Source organism: Canis lupus, chromosome 19 (assembly GCF_003254725.2).
Source record: "Canis lupus dingo isolate Sandy chromosome 19, ASM325472v2, whole genome shotgun sequence".
Classification (NCBI taxonomy): domain Eukaryota; kingdom Metazoa; phylum Chordata; class Mammalia; order Carnivora; family Canidae; genus Canis; species Canis lupus.
Window position 1 is genome coordinate 3,213,572 of NC_064261.1, and position 18,099 is coordinate 3,231,670.

The 18,099-nt window shown below is 46.0% G+C and overlaps 1 protein-coding gene and 1 long non-coding RNA gene across 36 annotated transcripts in view; one reads left to right on the forward strand and one right to left on the reverse strand.

Annotated features, from left to right (window-relative positions):
* The window catches only part of MAML3 (mastermind like transcriptional coactivator 3), a 599,968-nt gene that overhangs the window by 484,561 nt on the left and 97,308 nt on the right, over positions 1-18,099 (forward strand). The gene's annotated exons all lie outside the window — the stretch shown is intronic.
* LOC112669311 (uncharacterized) lies at positions 12,784-17,670 on the reverse strand. Its single transcript, XR_003142167.3, has 3 exons — positions 16,719-17,670; positions 13,891-14,021; positions 12,784-13,454 (listed from the first exon to the last, which is right to left on the reverse strand). It is a non-coding gene; the product is annotated as an uncharacterized LOC112669311 (long non-coding RNA).

An 18,099-nucleotide genomic window follows, 5' to 3' on the forward strand; every position in this document is an offset into this window, starting at 1 on the left:
GCTGCCTCTTCCTGCAAGGACACCACCCTCCACCCCCCCCCCCCCGCCCCAGGGATCGGAGCGAATGGGAGGGTCGGTTTGTCCCCAAGCCACCAGCTTGGGGTCGTGATGATGGAGAACCGCGAGCCACCAACCCCCCGGCTCCGGGATCTTTGAAAAGGAAGGAAAAGCAACAGCTGGGAGGACCCGTTGTCTCCCCTTAAGCTTAGGGCCCCTGAGCCCCAAGTGGGAGGCCCGCTCCTCCGCCGCTTCTCCGCCCGAGGGCCCGCAGCCTTGGTGCTCGCCTTTCCCTCCGGTCTTGCCTCCTTCCCCTCGGCCCCACTCCTCTGCTCTCCCACTCCCCGAATGGAGCATGTACAGATTTTACGGTTCACTGGAGAATAAGTGGCTGTCATTTCACAGACGGGCCAGGATGTAATTAGCCACAATGCATCGGAGTAATGGAACAGATGTCTCTTTGTAAACGGAGTTGGCTGCGGAGCCCCGCGTGTGTGTGACCTGCCCACTGCTCTGGGCGCTGCCCCCCCCGCCCCCCCCCCCCCCCCGTGCTTTCTCATCTTCCCCTGGCCCTTCCCGGGTCCCCCAGCCACAGGCCGGGCTAACTTGCGTGTTTGTGTCTTGACTGTTTTTGCATTTCCCTCGGTGCTGCCGGGGCTCACTGTGCCGCTGCAAGGCCGCCGGTGACACGCCGAAGAGCGGGGACGGACCTGCGTGTATTGATGCAGGCATCGCCGCAGAGAAGGTGATACCCCTCTTATGAGATAATTGGCAGTTTCAAGTTGCACTTATTACCGGATGATAATACACCAGCAAAATCATAAATTACTGTTATGCTCTCTGGCCTGTTGTTGTTTCTCTTAACTGGAAAGAAAGGAGATGTGTTTCTCTCCTTCCAAGGTTATTATTAAAATTTTAGAGGAAGAGCCCACGCTGGTCCCAGAAGGATGACACACACAAATGCTCAAACTTGCCGCCCAGAACCTTTAAGATCATTTGTTTGTACTGATTATGTGGTCACGTGGGCCTCTGCTTTTCTACACGTTCCATTTGATTATGAAGGTCTTCCCTCCTAAGGAAAAATATTTTTAAGTAACAAGGTTTGTACATCCTTACTTCTGAGGCTATAGTCTTAGGAAGAAGATGACAAGCAGAATTGCTGCTGTATTTACTGTAGCTCGGGTGGGACTCAGAGGAGAGGTACAGACAGTAGCTACATCCCAAGTCCTGCCTCAAGCCTCCCACACATTTAGAGGAAAACAAAGCTGACTCACAGGGGTGGGGAGTCAACCTGGAATGGTACTGGTCTTTGTTCCTTGCCTTACCATGTTCAGTTTGAATGATTCTTTTTTTTCTGGCCACATGCTCCGAATCTTGGCTTTAGCCACACACAGAAAACAATCCCATGTCTGCGTGTAAAGTTATGTTCCAGTGGGTATGTGTATTTTGTACCTTTGTCAGGCAAGAAGTACTCCCTGGCTCTCACTTTGTCACCGGAATCAAGAAGGCCCCCATCCTCTGGGTCGGTGACGGAAGGTGTGGTTGTGTGTCGTGCCTTTATCAATAAGCGGGGGGGGGGGGGGGGGGGGGGGACAGTGTGTTTATCAAGTGGGAGAACCTCGTTCTGGAGGCTCTAGGAGGGATCTCGGGGTTGAGTTTGGGCCTTGGGACCAGTGAATCTTAAAATGTTTAGTTAATCTAGATCTTTCATCTTAAGATTTCATGTGTTGTTTTGCCCAAAACAGGGCCAGAGACTTTCATTTGAGCTTTTAAGAGTCATTAAAAATTTAAAACAGCAGTCTAAAGTTAATTTTTACCCTGAGGATTTTATAATAAATAATAGGTGGAAATAGATCTCTGGTGTATAAAATTGATACTTCTACTGGTTTAGCAACAAGTAATTGGAAACCTCCTCATCATGACCTCATTGACTGTCCCCTGCTTATGAAAGTTGAAACCTCTCCTATTCTGTGAGGGATTTTGTTGATCATTATTGTGTCATGAGTACAAATCTGAAAAAGAAAATTCTTTTGTTCTTGTTTGTTTGTTTTGCTCATCTTCTTAGAGCCTAGAAACCAGAATGTGGAATACCAGATACACTCTAAGTGTTCTACCAATATCTCTTTTATTGTTTTGGTGTCATAGTTCAAAGGAATCCTTTGTATCCTCAAAGTACATCATAAGCTCCGCTGTTACCATAACTATTTTTGAGTGATTTCTGCCTCCTAACTAATGCCAAATTTGGATCAGTTCCCAATTTCATAAGAGGTCAGTAATTGTCCAGGGGATCACATTGAGTGCCTTCTTAAGGAAAGGAGAGATGATAGAGTTAAGTCTTATTTTTTGACTCTTCTCAGAAACCACAATGTGCAAAATAGTTGATGATTATTTTAACATGAACTGGGTTTTCAGAGATATAAATTATATGGGATCACTGGTGAGTTTGAGATTACAGACCTCTGATAGAGCCAGGATGTATTGACAATTTTATGGGATCTGTGGGTAGAAAGGACTGTCAAGGTCACGCAGCTCAACCTCTTGCCAAGAGCAAGAATCTCCTCCAAAATTCTTTGTCAGGATGACTATCAAGTCCTTGCTTGTCATTCATTTTCATTTCTGGGGTATGGAATAATTTGAAAGTCCTTCCTTGCATTCAGCTGAAATCAGTCTCTGCATAAACCTCCAGCTTGTTCTGATGTTGTGACACAGACTAACCTACTCCTTTCATATGCAGCCTTTAGAGAACTAACAAAAGCTTTCCTATTTCTCTACCTTCTCTTTCCTAGATCCTCCCAGATTTGGCCATTCCCAGATCCTTCCATCATTCCTTGTATTAACATGTCTATCTGACCCTTTGATACAAAGGTTGTCCTCTCTTAGATACACTCATAGTAACTGATATATTTTTAAAAATAAGATTCCTAAAAATAATAATAATAAGATTCCTAGATCTTCATATAAGATCCCAAATGTCATCTGACCAGTGCAGAGTTTAGTAAAAATTATCACAACTTGCCGGCAGCTTAGAAGTGCCTGCATCAATTAAAAACCTCAAATCTTTTAATATGAACCACATGTAGACAAGACATTCTCAGTGCGGGACAATAGCAGTTATATTTGTGAATCTGTGTATTCAAATATTAATACTCATCTTTCCTGGCCTGCTAAGATTTATTTTTTTTCTTGTAATTGTCATTCTTCCTTCTTACTACGCCAAGTATACAAATCACTCATATCCATGGAGAGCAAAATTCCTCCAGGGGTTGTCCATCACGACACAATAGAATCCAGCCCCCTTGATATGTCATCCAACTTCATCATCTGCCCTCTGTCAACCTTCACAGCCTCATCTCCTTTCCCTCCCTCATGCATCTTCTGGGACCTGCCACAGCAGTTCCTCAAATACAGCTGTTCTTCATGTCTTCATACAGGCTATTTCTCTACTTGGAAGGCTTTGGCCACACTTTCTCTGACTCATAAACTTCCGTTTGCCCTTTAAGGCTTAATGCAAGCACCACTTTGTAGGTGGGTGGGGTTGGGAGGTAAGAGGAGAAGGAATTGGAGAAAGGTGATCAAAAGGTAAAACTTCCAGTTATAAGATAAGTGCTAGGGACATCAGCAATCAAAATATATTCTTTTCTTTTAAAGAAAAGAGAATTGCATCTTCTGCAAAGCCCTGCCTGGTCCAGTGTCAACCTTCATCTCCTTGAAGCACCTACTCCACACTATCACGGCAACATGTAGCATTTACTCTGTGGCATCTAACTGGCTGTTCCTTTGTTTGGCCTCCCTAGACTTTCAACTCCGTGATGGTCAGGTTTCTGTGACATTTCACCATCTAGAATGGTGCTTGGTATCTAGTAAGATTGTATGTGTGTATGAGAGCTCTACAGGTCTGCTGGTACACTTAACTCTCTTCGTTCAAAAGGATAGTGAGAGCAGTTATATCAAATGCTTTGCTCAAGTCAAGACACCCTGACCTGTTAGCGTAATAATACCATTGCAGCGGTGGTTTGTTGGGTTGTTTTTCCGCCCTTTTTAAAAAGCTTGGGAAGATCCTGGTGTCCTAGTGTCAGAGCTTTCTGAGCCTGCTGAACATCTACTTCACTGACTGTTACAAATACCATTATGGCTCTGTCCTAAACCATATTCTAATTGTTTTTTCTAAATGTTAATGGGCTTATGATTAACTACAATTGCATATAGGAACCCCCATTGAGGAATAATTATAGGTGCTTATTCACTGACTTTTTAAATCCCTACTATGTGCAGATATGTCAGACAAATAACATCCCGACAGGACTATAATGACTGAATATAATCAGCAAGCAAGACGATGCTGGCTTCAATTACATGCTCACTTTTTCAAGAGTTGACATACCACCGCTGTATTTATCATCAATTAAATTTCCCTATATTAGTTACTCGCAGTAATTTTTAAGGCAATCACCTCAGCTCAAATTGCCATAGCAAACCACATAATCTCACCAAATAGAATTATTATCAGCAGTCATCATCCTCATCAATTCTTTATTAAAGACTCATTTCTCAAACCATTTTAAATTGTGGCTTAGAGTAAGTCATTTACAACCACATTTTGGAAGTAGGCACATTATATTTCCATTTCATAAATATGTTTTATTAGTAATGAGTAGTATAGTGTTAGATTACTATTAGTATTCTCGGCATAGGTTGGAAAATGCTTAATTAACAAAGATACTGGATTGGAAAAAAATGACTCTGGGCATATTTCTTCTTGACCAAATTATTGTCTATTTTTTCCCCCCTCCGGTCGGTGGTAATTTTTAATTGCATGCGCCTATCTCAGAGAGGGTGTTTCCAAGGCGCTGTGTGCAGAAGCAGAACCCCAGCGAAAGCAAACTTTCTGGAAAGAATTCCCTGTTAGTGTGTCAGGATCTCCAAGTAACTTCAGTCCAGTGTCTTGGTAGCAACTATCAGCTTTCAGTCTTTGTGGAAGAAGGGCAATGCTGAGAATCTCTCTTTCTCTTTCTCTCTTGGCAAATCATAGAGCAGTTAGATTGCTGTTGTGGTTATGGTGACCTAAAACTGGTATTTGAAATCCAGAGCCATTTTTCCTGTCACCCTCAAGTGCCTTTAATTCTGAGGACGTGTAGCCCCCCTGTTTTCCACGCTCTGATTCAGCCTCACGTTGTAAAAGAGCAGTGAGCACCCAGGCTTCCGGGTGCCAGGGAAGCCACGGGGACGTTGCTCTCCAGACCCAGGTGTGCAGAGACTGCATGCACCTTGGGCACAGACAGGGCTGCTGTCGCCGCAACCTCTCCTTCACTGTCGTGTTCAACTAGAGCTTCTGGTTTACTATCTTTTTGTCCTCCGCTCTCGTTGGGATTCTTTTCGCAGTTTTCCTTTTATTTCATTTACCAGCTGCCTTTAGCTTCCTTTTATTATCTTATAGGAGATGCGTTCTTTCTGTTATTTTCCATTATTATTTTTCCAAAGGACGAGGCTCCCTTTGTGAAGATATAATATGTCCCTACAATGGTCACATACGCGCTCTCTGAAGAAACCAACCGGTGGCTGCATTCGTGGGCGCTTCGCTAAGCACAAAAGAGCAGGAGGTTGTGCTTCAGCCTAAATACTGGAGTTGGGGCTGGCCTAAGCCTGAAGTGCTCTGGCTCCCTAACAGCAGGCGGTTCGGTTACTCGGGGAGCCTGCACTCAGGCTGTTCTTACGCAGGTAGTTGTCTGAGCGAACAGGAAGGGCAGTGGAAATATGTGCAGACGTGGGACTTCTCCTCCGCGATTGATTAGCACAATTGTGTCCTAATTGCTGACAACACCCGTTCTCTCCGTACTTAACGTTGTGTTCAGCTGTCTTTCTCAGGGTCCCTAGTTACAGGATTCGTGTCCATAAAAGTTTCTAATGTGGCCCTTCTGTTCCCCCAGCAGGGGCATGATCCCCAAGTTAATAAAAAGGTGAGCCCACTTAGGAACTTAGCATTAAAAGGCAAGGTCAAACTATGAGGGGAAGGTGACCCTCCTGGACATCCCTTGGGGTGCAAACAAGTGAGCCCGCCGCCATCTGTCTGCAGTCAGGTCCTCGGTGAGCTGTGCGTCCGATGACGAGGAAGGAGGCCCGGAGTCAGGATGCTGAAGTGGCAGCAGGATGCTGAAGTGGGACCAGAGACCAGGGATGGCCGCTCAAGAACAACAAAGAAACCAATGACAGGCTCCTCTGGGATGGGAAGGAAATGGGCCCCTTTCTTTGACTCAGAGACCTGCCTGGCCCAGTGAAGAGAGCAGACCGGCAGATCCAGGGGTCCAGGACACAAGCCCCCTTCCCCCCCGCCAGAGTTCCCTGTGGAAAAGCTGAAGGGAGGGTGGCGGGAGGGCAGGTTACACCTGAGGATTGATGTTAGGCCTAGAAGCTGTAATGACCTTATCACAGCAATCATTCTAGAACACCCTTCTCTCCCCTCTTCTCCCTTCACATCTGACTGGTTACCTATTGTTCCTCACTGCCAGTGCTTGTTGGAAGAGCTCTGCTGCATCTGCAGGTATAAAAGAATGTGCAACTTTTCCTCCCCTTGAAGTCATTGTCTATATTTAGGTCAGTGATGTGATGAGAGGTGTTGATGTGTTTTGTACCTTGCGCTGAAAATTGCCTCTCTGCTCCGGATCTGGGGGCCCGAGGGGCCCCCGATGGCACTGCCTCCCGAGCCTCCCAGCCCAGGCCGCAGGGTGGGATCTGTCTCCTGCCCCACCCCCAGCCCCCACACCCCCCCAGCCCGGCCTCCCCTCCGTGAGGGTGCCTCACAGAAGGATGAGGGGCAAAGTCGGGAAGTTGCTTTACCCTTTACCTAGAGCCCTGGCCCAGCTCTGCACTGTCCAGGAGAAAACGTGGCCCTTCTAGGTCCTGCCCACGAAGGCCCCAGCCTTCCTGGCGGGCAGGTGTTCAGTCGGGGGAGACAAAGGACATTGCCTCCTTCAGGGCACCAGGAGGCAAGCTAGGAGCCACCCCACCCCAACAGCGCGTCCCTGTCCTCTTCTCATTCTAAAAAAAAGACATTCTGGTCACCCCCCGCCCATTCATACCTCTTTTTAATTTTTTTTAATGGTTGCAATTTTATTATTTATTTTTTAAAGATTTTATTTATTTATTCATGAGAGACACAGAGAGAGAGAGAGAGGTAGAGACGCAGGCAGAGGGAGAAGCAGGCTCCACGCAGGGAGCCCGATATGGGACTTGATCCTGGGACCCCAGGTGGTGCTAAACCACTGAGCCCCCCAGGCCACCCCATACCTCTTTTTTAAAGGGAAGGGGGAGCTTGCACTGAATGGCTCATAATTCTGGTCCAACTTCCTCCCGTCTAGATGGGCTTCATGAATTTGAGAAGCCGACACCAAAGGGGGGAGTGGGGGGGGGGTGCAGGAGGGGCTGCCCAGAGGCTGCCCTGAGGTTGTAGAAGGTGAACTGCTAACGATGTTGAAGACGCCGGGTCCCTCTGGAAAACCAGGGTCCTCTTTCACTTATTCTGATTGTGCTGCAAGAACTGAAAAGTCGGGACCCGGTTGGAAGGAGTGGGGACCGCACGCTAGGGGGCAGGGGGTAAGGAGAGGGACGCACCCCCGGAGAAGGAGGCATCGGCTGCGCCAGCTCCACAGCTGCAGTGGCCTTGGCTGTGACAGGGTCTCGGTGACCATCCTGCCCAAGAGCTGGAAACTAATGGGGAAGTAGGTTCACCTGTGAGGTCATTTATCCAGCACTCTTGCCCGCTACTTAGGAACTAGTGAAATCAGTGTACATTGGCGACATGAATATTTTGATCAACATCTGTGACCCTTGGATTCAAACCAAGTAGGATGCAAACCTCAGAACTTCTGGCATTTCGGATGCACTGATCTTTGCCAGCCCCTTGCCCTCTTCTAATGGGATAGAAGCTGATGATGTGAGACACCGCGTGCACCATCTGCCCAAGACGTCCCAGTTGATGCCACTCATCCTGGTTTGTGCAAAAAATTCTCTATTTGCCCTAATTCCACCGCTCAGCAACTGGAAGGACCTGAGAGATCCCAGCCTCAGTATTCTTTTATTTTTGCTCTCTGTTCCCTTGCATACTTTCAAGGCCCTTCTTAAACATGTACTGAAAAGAAACGCAGGAGGCATTCTGAGGACAGGAAGCCACTTAAGCAAGGATCTTCTCTCATTTAGTTAGTGGCGCTATGACCGATGTGTACATTTAACAAAACCCATGAATCAAAACCCAGATCAAAATCGTACACTTGCTTGTGTCGCTCCTGAAATAAATACCGAGGTGGGTGTGGGGTGTCAGTGGGCATCATTAGTTAAGTGAAAACAACCCAGGCTACTGCCCCCCAGAGTTTCTGCTTCAGTAAATATTTTACTTCCTCCTCAATTTTACCAAGTGACAGTGATTGTTGGGCAGCGTCAGAGCTAACTGCTCTGTGGATGCCAAGAGGCTTTGGGCCTGAGGGCCCAGGAGGTGGGGGTAAGTATTTCAAATAGATAAATAGGTCTTGGCCTGTGGCCTTATCCGTTGCTTAACTATAATCTAAATTAGGATGGCTAACGAGCATGCATTTATTATTGTTTTTTTATTAATTATTTTTATTTATTTATGATAGTCACACACAGAGAGAGAGAGAGGCAGAGACACAGGCAGAGGGAGAAGCAGGCTCCACACACCGGGAGCCCGACGTGGGACTTGATCCCGGGTCTCCAGGATTGCGCCCTGGGCCAAAGGCAGGCGCCAAACCGCTGTGCCACCCAGGGATCCCGAGCATGCATTTATTAAACAAATATTTAATGAGCATCTGTTGTGCGCCAACCACTTTTGGTCTAAATGTCTAAAATGTCCGTGTACAAAAAGACTAATGGTGCCTGCCCTCGTGCAGCTCGCATTCTGCTCTAGCAGACTGCTAAGCAGGACATAGAAGTGTAAATTATATCGTGTGTTAGTTGTAAATGCTATGGGAAAAAAAAAGAAAAGAAAAAGTAGAGCAGGGAGGAGGAGGTGTTAAAAGATAAACTGAGGCATATTTTAAAAATGTTTTAAGAGTTTATTTGAGCGAAAGTCAATTCAAATGGGGCAGCACCAAACCAGAAATGGGTAGGAGCGCTCCACAGTCAGAAACTACAGGGAAAGATGCATAGGGAACAGAGAAAAGGCAGAGGCAGAGCAAGGAAATTATTTGATGGGCTATAACTTACCTGCCTTGGGCAGCCCAGGTGGCTCAGCGGTTTAGCGCTGCCTTCAACCCAGAGCCAGATCCTAGAGACCCGGGATCAAGTCCCGCATCGGGCTCCCTGTGTGGAGCCTGCTTCTCCCTCTGCCTGGGTCTCTGTCTGTATCTCTCATGAATAAATAAATAAAATCTTAAAAAAAAAAAAAAAACTTACTTGCCTTACTTGGAAAAGCCCAGTTGGCCATTTATGATTGTTTGTCCTTAGGTTTTGATTTCTCCAGGAGGCACTTAGAGACTTAGGTTTTGGTTTGCTTACTTGGGCTGCCAAGGTATTAGAACCACCTCAGTCTCTTGGCCTCCTTGTTTGATGAACTCAACAGAAGGTAGAGTGAAGGTCCTGGGCAGTGGGTTTATGAGCTGTTGATGCCCTACATCCTACTCCTGTGCTACTGCCTCCCACCTGAGCGGAGCCTGCACACAAACCCCAAGGACAGGGAAGGTCAGCACTCATGCACACAGCCAAGAGAGGTATGACACAGGTGCCAGTGGCCACCATCCCTTGCCTTTGTCCCACCACTGCCATGGCCGGTGGTGCTCTGCGTGTGTGTCTGTGAAAGAGGGCAAGGGTGGAAGGCGGCCGAAGGATGGTTAAGGTCCTCCGTGGGGGCAGAGGGCTAGCCTCGGCTGTACCAGTTCAGTCCTGAGCTTTTCAGCAGTGGTTCATCATGTCACCTGCGGTGTGAAACTTAACCTGTTCCCCGTGCTGGTCATAATCATGGAATCGCGAGGTACAGGTGTTAAAATGTGACTGACCTGGATGATGAGGAATCACTTAGTGATGTTCTCAGAAGGAGTTAGGCAGCATTATGAATTTCTTAACACCCAGGGACATCCCAGACACAAAACTACAAAATATCCAAGTTTCCCCCTACGTTTAGTCCATTTTATTCATTTTAAAACTCTGTGGTTTTTTTTTTGTTTTGTTTTGTTTTGTTTTGTTTTGTTTTGTTTTGGTTTGTTTTTTGTCCCTGCCTGCATGTGTTCTACACCTGCAGCTAAACAGGAAGGATCGAGGCACAGATCTGTACACCCACGCCCCTGCCTGATTTTCGAGCACTTTGGGGAGAGAGAGTAGGCAACCATTTCTTCTGTTCCTCAGAGTCAGGGCTGTGCTTCCTGCATCGCTCTGAAGATGATGGCATCAAGTTGGTTGAAAAGCGAAGCAGATAAGAGTTCTGATTATTCTTTCCCACTCCTTACTTGGAACTGGAATTAGGATTTGTAGCTTCCTGCCTGGTTCGGGTTTAGATGTGGAGCGGATCACTGAAGTGGGCCCGTAACTCACCCCCCTCCCCTTGCAGGCAGCCATCCTACCGAGGCCCTGATGTCTGTGTGCACTTCTGCAGCTGCTTCCTTTTTGTTTGTGGTCAGCAAAAGGAAGGAATGGATTCTAAGGGAGCCCACTTTCCGATGGAGCAGATGCTGTGCTCTAAGTGTGGAGAACCTTTCCCCGGGCCGAAAAGCCCTGCCCATAGGTCTAGGACCAATAAGGGCACTCCTGAGACTCGAAAGCATGACGCCTGATTCTTCCTTCCACATACCTGTTACCCAAAGAAGCGAAGTGGGGCTGGTAAGAGGCCTGAGGCCCAGGACGCACACTAGAAAGTCAGCACCAGGGCGCCTGGGTGGCTCAGTCGCTTAAGTGTCTTGACTCTCAATTTCAGCTCAGGTCATGATCTCAGGGTGGTGGGATTGAGCCCTGCATCAGGCTCCACACTCAACATGGGATCTGCTTGTTTCTCTTGCTCTGCTCTTCCTTCTGCTCAGATATTCTCTCTCTCTCTCTCAAAGAATAAATAAAATCTTAAAAAAATAATAAAATAAAGGAAAAAAAGAAAGAAAATCGGCACCAAGTACAGAGTGGGAGGCGCTAGTCTCCTGGAGCCCTTGCCTCTGAGACCGCTACTGCCTTGTTTGCCACCATAATGGTGATGATGATGATAATGATGATCTTGACTCTCAACTGCCTTACCAACACAGAGGGCTAAGAAAGCTGTGTGAAGTTTAGAAACTTCTGGTCCCAATTAGATTGCTTATTTCCGGTTTCATTTAATCTCCAAATATTAAAGTTCCATAGACAATGGTGAACTTGGAATTAATAATTTTTTTAAAAAAATAAGTACTTCCCGGAAGCGTACACTTGGGACTGTGATAAGTGTTTTATCCCACTTCATCCTCACACATCCTTCAAATTTAGGCCGTATTATCTGATGTAGGAAAAGACGTTAGTGTTTGCAGCCAATGGCCAAGAAAGAATTCTTGAGATGTCTTTGAAGCAAAAAGGTAGTTTTATTAAAGCACGGGGACAGGACCCATGGGCAGAAAGAACTGCACCAGGATCATGAGGAATGGCCCATTATATACTTTCGAGTTGAGAGGGGGTCAGGGATTGCAGAAGTCTCCAAGGAATTTTGGAAGCAAGGTTTCCAGGACCTTGAGGGGGCCAGCTATTGTTGGGAAAGAGTCATTTTTTGCTGTCTAATAAAACCTGAGTCATGAAACCCCTCAGACGTATATCGATGGGTCATATGCTTGGGGTTGACTGCCAACACATATCTTGGGGGTAGAGATAAAGGAAGTTGCCAAAGGAATTTTTATATGTTAAAGTAGACTCGCAGGATCCTGGGGGTTGGGCTAAGATTGCCTTCTGCCCTTTGCAAAGTATTAACATCGAGAGAGTTGAGTCCCTAGAGGGAGGTCACTCTGCCTGTTTCAAGGACTTGTCAATGGGCTGTAGATAGTAAGGAGATTTAATAATTTCTCTTCTGCCTTGGTTTCCCACATCCTTATCCACATTCCACAGAGGAGAAAAATGAGCCTGACCCAAAGTTACCCAGCTACCAGGGTACAGAGTCAGGCTTTGAACTCAGAAATGGCACATTCTAACAGCCAGGTCAGGTTCCCCGACTCCTTGCTCTCAGCCTCTGCTGTTGCTCTGGGTGATGGGTGGCGGAAAGACAGGCCTTGCAGCAGGACCTCGAGCTTCCTGAGATTAGCTTGTTGCCTAATACATGTGTTTCACAACCTTTGCAATTGATAGTTCATCTAATTAACTTAAAGTGAAGCTCAGTGATCAGCTCCATTCAGGCAAACAAAATAATCCATTCTGATAATGATAACAATAGATTTACTTTGATAACAGAAATTGCTGCTTCCAGTCAATTTGATAATGGGTTTTCTCATAGAAACCTTCAAGCAGTGTCACCAAACATTTCACACATGGGAAATAGGCATAGAACAATTTAGCAGTCTGTGTAGAGAAGTCCCCAAAGATACTCCTGTCCCCTGGCCCAGCGACTACGCTTAAGGAAATTTATCTTACGAACACGATCAGAAATGAGATGAAGGAAAAAAATTGTAAATATATGTAATTTTGCATTATTATAACAGTGTTATTTAGTGGTAAAAAATTTACAAAAAATAACTATATATTTCATAAAATCCACTAAGAACAAGAGTATTCTTTTAAAAAAATAAAAATTCAACAGAAAAAAAAATAACTATATGACCAAGAGTAGAGGACTAGTTAAATTATGGTACACTCAACTGAAGGAATATTTCAAAGATATTGAAGTATTTTATTTTTTTTTCTATTGAAGTATTTTAGAAGAGTGCTTAAGAACATGGGGAATGTCCATGATATAAGTGAAAATATGCAGAACATAAAACATATGAAGCCAGTGTTTTAAGGAGACCTAGAATATAAACAATTTGAGAGTGGATTTTTGATTTAGTGAAATGGAGAATAAGGTTCTGTTGGGTTGGGTTTTTTGTTTTTTTTTCCATCACTGAAACCAGAGTAGAACTTTTCAGAATAACCTAGAGAAAATTGTAATGATGGAAGAGATACTTTCTCTCATCAGCCCAAGTTCCAGTGAAATGAGTGGTAGGATAGCTCAGCATCAGTCTTGAAATGACTTCATGCTTCTCTTCAATTTCCTTCTTTTCTTTAAAACACATGTAACGCATAGTCACAGTCTAATACAAGCCGATATTTTTTGCAGTTTCATGTTCCTTCAGAAGCAGTCTCTTTCAAAGAGCAGCAGAGGTCTCTGTGCCACTTGTGTAACAGCCACTTCATTGCCAGGATCTTCAAATAAGTTGGTCAAGGGGCTGACAGACATTTTCCTGAATGGAAAAATGCCATGTCGGAGATTTGCACTGCTGACCTGAATGCACGCGTCATATCTGCCACCCTCTCTCGTGGCAGCCCTGTGGATGGAAACAAGGTCATTTCTTCATTATACTAGAGGTGAATGAGAGGGAGAAAGTTAGGGTATTGGAGTGCTGAGCACAGCACCATTGCCCAAATGAGAAAGTCCAAGTCATCAAAATACTGTCTTACCAGAGGATTTGGAGCAGAAGAAAATGAGCAGATTGCTCAACATGTAGGAAAACAGCTGAAAATGAGGACTGTGTGTGTTCCCTGATTTTGACATAAAGTATAAAAGGTGAACATGCAGAATCGCTTTAAGAAGCTCTTCAAACCTCAGTAGGATTGGAGTGGAGAAAAATCTGAGTCAAGAATGTGTAAGAAAGCCACCTAATTCTATCTAGCTACTCATTCTAATCGCACTTTCCTAATAAATCATATCCCTGAGAACACTTGGGTGCTTAGAAATAGTCATGACTACTTGTGACCACTTACTTGTTGGCAGTGTAGCCCAAGTGGAAGAAATTGCCCTAAAAGATGTGGAAGCAAATGGAGGGCTAGGCTTGCAAACCCAGCCAGCCAGTCAGATGACTGTGGACATCATGCCTGTCTTCCCCAAGCCAAACCTGAGAAAAAAATGACAAGATAAAATATTGAACAGTTTCATATAGAGGATACAGTTGGAACCGTGTTACCTCCATTTTACCTATAGAGCAAAATGCTAACTTCTCAGCATTACATTCAAAATTATATATGATCTGACCCCAAATACCTTCCCAGCTTCCTCTCCCTCTCACTACGTCCCTCATCTCTGCAGGCACACTGTTCTTTTCTCTTTCCTCTAAGTGAGCCATGCACTTCAGGGAGTCAGAGCCTCAGCCAATTATGTTCCTGAGGCCTGGAATGGCCTGAAACACTCTGCTTCTCTGCTCATCAAGATCACACTCTACTTTCCAGGTCGAACCGGACACCACCTCACTCAGAAATGATCTTGACCTTCCTTGCCTTTCCTGTAGGTTTTTATAGGTGCCCTCATAATGTTTATTTCACTCTACCTTACACTCTAGTTGGTTATTTATGTTTCTCTCCCCCCTTAAGATTGTTAACCAATCTGGAAATGCCTCCCATGCCAAGCCAAATGACTGCATGCAGTAGTCACTTAATGCATGTTTGCTGAATTCATTAAAATACAAGATAGTATATAAATACTAAGGTGTTTGATAGAGATCACATGTGCAACTGTGTTTTCCTGACCAAAAAAAAATTTCTGTGCTGTCTTGGGGCAGAGTATTTTAAATGAGACTAGTCCTAAAAGACCCAGATTACGAAGACTACTGTAATACCAACCCATAATGATAGCTAACATTTTTGAGTATTTGCTACATTCTAGGCATTGCACTAAATTATTTCCACATAATATCCCTTTTGATCATCCCAACGACCTTATGAGGTGTAAGTACTATTATTATATCTGTATTTTAGCAATAGGAAGCCAAGACTTGGAGGAGCCTCTTCACCAGGAAACCTGAGAGCCGCTGCAGAGCTTCTCTCTTTCTCACCTTGGAGGCGGCCCTCGTTGCTGGTGGTGGCCAGCATTTGTGCAGGACAGCCGGGTACCTGCTTATTTCTGTCACAAGGAAGTGGGCCTCGCAATGGGCGCTAGTATCTTTTGTAAACCATTTCTCTGGTTCTGACACATTTTCACCAATTATCCCTGGTCTTTAACAGTATTTGGTGATTTTCTTATTCCAGGGAAGCTTTAGAATATATCAACTTCTTGTAAATAAAATAGTCATACATAGGAAGCGTATTAGGGTTCTCTAGAGAAAAGAACCGATAAGATATATATATATATATACCATACATACCAGAGGAGATTTATTATAGGAATTGGCTCACATGATTACAGAGGCCAAGAAGTCCCACAGTCTGCTTGCTCTCTGCAGGCTGGAGAACCAGGAAAGCTGGTGGTATATAATTCAGTCCGAACCTGAAGGCCTGAGAATCGAGGGACGGGTGATCTAAGTCTCAGTCCGAGTCCAAGGCCTGAGAACCAGGAGTGCCAAAGTCCACAAGCAGGAGACGTGGACGTACCAGCTCAAGCAAAGAGCAAATTGGCCTTAACTGCACCTTTTCATTCTGTTCAGGCCCTCAGTGGACTGGATGATGCCCACCTGACTTGACGAGAGGGATCTTCTTTACTCGGTCTGCTGTATTTTCAAATGTTCATCTCTTCTAGAAACACCCTCATAGACACACCCAGAAATAATGTTTTACCACCTATCTGGGCATCACGAAGCTCTGTCCACTTGACACATAAAATTAACCTTCAAAAGAAGGAACAGCGCTATGCCTTCCGTTAACTAGAGCAAACATTATATAAGGGATTAGTCCACATTTAGCGAATGTTTATTGAGCACACACTATGGGCCAGGTAGAAGCTGGGGACAGAATGCTGAACAAAACAGAGATGGTCCTCAACCTCACGCATAGGGGTCTAACACAGAGACAGACCTTAGTGAAATAATCACACAGATACATAATTACAGGATGAGGGCCAGTGCTGGGAAGGGAATGTATAGATGGCCCTGAGCACGTATAGGCTAGCAAGGGTGGAAGACTAGTCAGGGAAGACTTCTCAGAGATCTAGAAAAGCAAAAGAAGGTCGCTAGGGTGGCGATTCTCAAAGTGTAGTTCCAGGACCAGCAGCATCAGCATCACCTGGAAGCTTGCTTATTAGAATTGCAATTAATTAGGCACCCCAGACCCACTGAATCAAAGGCCGAGCGATTGGGGTTTAACCACCCGTGCAGGTAATTGTGATGGACTCTGAAGTTTGAGAACCACTGCACCAGCAGACCGGGCACCCAGCGTGGAGCATCCCAGCTAGAAGAAATAGTGTCGTGAGCCCCCAAGGCTGGGAGAGAGATGGCAAGCTTGCCAGGAGAGCAAGTGGAATCGCCAGAAGGCTCCACCCTAGTGGGGTGGCTGGAGGCTGGGAGATACACCTGGGTCAGATCGCATCAGGGTCCGGGGGAAAGATTCTCCCCACTGTCCTAAAAGCCATGGGAAGCCACTGAAGAGTTTCAAGTAGGCGTGCAGTATGATCACATGTCCATTTTGAAGACGTCCCCCTGACCACAACGTAGAGCTGAGTAGACTTCAGTCCTCTAGTTTGAAAACTGCCAGGATAGAGTGGGAGGCTACTGGAACAAAGCGAAGTGAGTGGGGTGGAGACACCCTGGGGAGGTGACAGTGAAAGGGCTTTGACCGTATTTCAAACTTGGGATCGAGGGAGAAAGATGCATCAAGGCGGAGCCTACCTTTCTGGGCTGCGAAAACTTGATTGGCGGCGGTGGTTCCAGTCCCTGAGATACAGAGTGTAGAGATCACGTATTTCACTTGGATTGTACTGAATTTGAGAAACCTTTGAGATAGGAAGTAGACCTTCATCGAAACTGGATGGATGAAAGCCAGGGAGAAGAACAATTCCTGTGGTAACTGCATGAGCCAAAGCTTGGAGATGGAGATGAGTTTTTTGATGTTTGCTTGCCCATTTTATTGTTTTATTTATGGATTCATTCATCGATCCATTCATTCACTCTGCCCATTGCACCCTTACCCTCCGAAGAACTTGGAAACATTACAAGGACAGAGGAAGATTAGTGGTAGGCGCGTTGGGACTGGCCGTGGCGGATCTTGAATTCCAAGCCGGCAACTTTGGATAACCACGGAAGGCAGGCCGCGTATGTTCGGGCAGGATGGGCCTAGCGGTGTGTGATACACAGGCAAGAAACTAGAGGGAGAAGGACCATCACGCGGTAACTGAAGATGCCCGCAGGCTACCCCATGGTCCTATAAGGTTGTAAGTGTAACCCAAGGTTGCCATGAGGGGTTGACAGTCAGATCCACGTACATTCATTCATTATCTTCCGCACACAAGGCTACAGATTTTTGACCTATTTAGATTTGGGACTAGGAAAAGATAAACTCTGAGAGTAGGAAACTAGGTCTTTTTCCTGTTTCAGTTTCTCATAACCCAGCAGAGGGAAAGTATCTTAATGGAAGCTAATGTTAATTATTAGAAGTGAAAGACGCACACACAGTAGGCACCCCAGAAGATCTATGGCCTCGAACTGGATTGACGTCATCGGGGTAGTGAGAGAAGATGCAGCTCAGGGCAGGACTCCTCCAGGAGAGAGGGGAGAGGGATGGGGGCCTTTGCATGAGAATTAGGACCTGGGTGACCCCCATCTGTTCCTCCTTTCCTCCCTCCCTCCCCCACCGCTGCCATGGCGACAAGTCTGGAATCACAGTAAGCCTTATACCCCAGAGAAAACAATGCTCTGTTTGAACGGTGCAAGTTGGCCTCCGCGGCTGGGGTGTGCAGGCCCCATCCCCCACGTCCAGGGCATTCTTACAAAAGGCAGCTTTTACCAGAGGGTCAGTGGCACCACCGCTCATCGATTTGAGCCCATTTCATCCCTCAGCCCTTTCTACTTGTTTTCTACTTGTTTGTTTTTGAACCCACACCACCGTCTCAGTGCTGTTGGTCTTGTCTTGGCGTGACGTTCCCAAGGTGGCCTTCTGCATCCCCTCTGCTCAGGCCCCCCCCCCCCCCCCCCCCCCCCCCCCCCCCGGAGCGTGCTGCTTTCTTTCTTGTGTCTTCTTGTCACTGCTGTTGACTCACCAGGCTGGGGCTGC